Source organism: Mus caroli, chromosome 11 (genome assembly GCF_900094665.2).
Source record: "Mus caroli chromosome 11, CAROLI_EIJ_v1.1, whole genome shotgun sequence".
In the NCBI taxonomy this organism is placed as follows: domain Eukaryota; kingdom Metazoa; phylum Chordata; class Mammalia; order Rodentia; family Muridae; genus Mus; species Mus caroli.
This window is the reverse complement of record NC_034580.1, coordinates 15,072,781-15,075,756: the sequence shown is the minus strand read 5'-3', so window position 1 is coordinate 15,075,756 and position 2,976 is coordinate 15,072,781.

Genomic DNA, 2,976 nt, shown 5'->3' with positions numbered 1-2,976 from the left:
AGAGAAGGGTGGCTGGGAGCGAGGGTTGGACGTGTAGACAGAAGAAGAAATGAGAACAGAAAATAACAGAAGTAAAAAGAATAAAACCAATAGAGACACATAGACATGACAGTGATATCACCACACATAGCAGCTGACTACTGCCTAGACATTTTGGAACCCAAAGCAAACAATTTCAGTCAAAAGAGCCTATTTGTTTACTCATGCAAAGTGATATTATTGATGATTTTTATTTGTTTTTGTAATTGTTTCTCTGTTTCCTTTTTTCCTATACCAAACACTTGTTATGTCAGGGAGAAGGGTTTTAAGGAATATAAACTGTTTTCCTGGGTAGTTTTCAGAACATCTGTATCTCTGTTGTCCATCCATGGAATGGGGCTAACTATGCCAAGAGGCTGAGGCAGGAGGATTACGAGTTCCAGGTAACCTAGATTAGAGTGTTAGTTCATGTCTCACCTGAAAACTCTAGTGAGGCCTTGTCTCAAAATAAAAGTAAAGAGGGGACTGAGGATATACCTTAGCGGTAGAGAGCTTAGCTATCATTCATAAAGACCTGGGTAAAACTCCCAGAAAAAGCTCATGGATGAAGGGTCAGGACATAATAGTATTGGTTAGTGGTTCTCGACCTGTAGTTCGTGACCCCTTTTGGAATCAAATGACCTTTTCACAGGGGTCACCTAAGATCATCAGAAAACACAGATATTTACATTATGATTCATAACAGTAGCAAAACTACAATTATGAAGTAGCAATGAAAATAATGTTATGGTTGGGGGTCACCATAAGATAAATAACTGCACTAAAGTGTCTTACCATTAGAAAGGTTGAGAACCACTGATATAGATGGCATGGTTGAAGATGTTTTCAGGTTTTAAGCCTAAAGACTTAGCGTGGAATAGAGCTTAGAATTTTATCAGGAGAGCTGTGGGAAGTTTAGAGTCTCATTCTTCCTGATTTAAAAACTTAATACAAAAGCTACTATGATTTTAATAAGTATGGTAACATGACACAGGCTGCAGTCTTAAAAGTCTGTGTCTCAAGTAGACCAATGGAATAGAATTGAAGACCCAGAAATGAACCCACACACCTATGGTCACTTGATCTTCGAAAAGAAAGCTAAAACCATCCAGTGGAAGAAAGACAGCATTTTCAACAAATGGTGCTGGCACAACTGGTGGTTATCATGTAGAAGAATTCGAATCGATCCATTCTTATCTCCTTGTACTAAGGTCAAATCTAAGTGGATCAAGGAACTCCACATAAAACCAGAGACACTGAAACTGATAGAGGAGAAAGTGGGGAAAAGCCTCGAAGATATGGACACAGGGGAAAAATTCCTGAATAGAACAGCAATGGCTTGTGCTGTACGATCGAAAATGGACAAATGAGACCTCATGAAACTGCAAAGCTTCTGCAAGGCTAAAGACACCATCAATAAGACAAAAAGGCCACCAACAGATTGGGAAATGATCTTTACCTATCCTAAATCAGATAGGGGACTAATATCCAATATATATAAAGAACTCAGGAAGGTGGATCCCAGAAAATCAAATCTCACAATAACTCTCCTGGGCATATATCCAGAAGATGTTCCAACTAGTAAGAAAGACACATGCTCCACTATGTTCATAGCAGCCTTATTTATAATAGCCAGAAGCTGGAAAGAACCCAGATGTCCCTCAACAGAGGAATGGATACAAAAAATGTGGTACATTTACACAATGGAGTACTACTCAGCTATTAAAAGGAATGAATTTATGAAATTCCTAGGCAAATGGATGGACCTGGAGGGCATCATCCTGAGTGAGGTAACACAATCACAAAAGAACTCAAATGATATGTACTCACTGATAACTGGATATTAGCCCAGAAATTTAGTATACCCGAGATATAAGATACAATTTGCAAAACACATGAAACTAAAGAAGAACGAAGACCAAAGTGTGGACACTTTGCCCCTTCTTAGAATTGGAAACAATCACCCATGGAAGGAGTTACAGAGACAAAGTTTGCAGCTGAGACAAAAGGATGGACCATCTAGAGACTGCCATATCCAGGGATCCATCCCATAATTAGCCTCCAAACGATGACACCATTGCATACACTAGCAAGCATTTGCTGAAAGGACCCTGATATAGCTGTCTCTTGTGAGACTAGGCCAGGGCCTAGCAAACACATAAGTGGATGCTCACAGTCAGCTATTGGATGGATCACAGGGCCACCAATGGAGGAGCTAGAGAAAGTATCCAAGGAGCTAAAGAGATCTGCAACCCTGTAGGTGCAACAACATTATGAACTAACCAGTACCCAGGAGCTCTTGACTCTAGCTGCATATGTTTCAAAAGATGGCCTAGTCGGCCATCACTGGAAAGAGAGGCCCATTGGACTTGCAAACTTTATATGCCCCAGTACAGGGGAATGCCAGAGCCAAAAAGTGGGAATGGGTGGGTAGGGGAGTGGGGGGGAGGGTATGAGGGACTTTTGGGATAGCATTGGAAATGTAATTGAGGAAAATACATAATAAAAAAAATGTCTGTGTCTCTATGGCCAATTGATATTCAATAAGGGCATTATTCAATAAAAGAAAGATGGAATGTTCATCAAAGATTACTGGGACAGCCAGACAACCACATGCACCAGTATGAAGCTGGACTCCACCTTAGAGCATGAGAAATTTTCAATTCTAAGTTGATCAAAGATAAATATAAGAGCAAGACTTATAAAACTCTTAGAAGAAAACACATAGGTACTCTTCATGAATTTGAATTTGGCAATTTATTCTCAGCTACACTCTAAAAGCAGAAGCAAAAAAATATACATATAAGAGCTGGTTGGTAGTGGCCCAGGTCTTTAATCCCAACACTTGGGAGGCAGAGGCAAATGGATCTCTAAGTTCAAGGTCAGCCTGACTACGAATTGCAAGGATACACAGAGGAACCATGTCTTGAAAAACCAAGAAGAGAAAGAGAGAGAGAG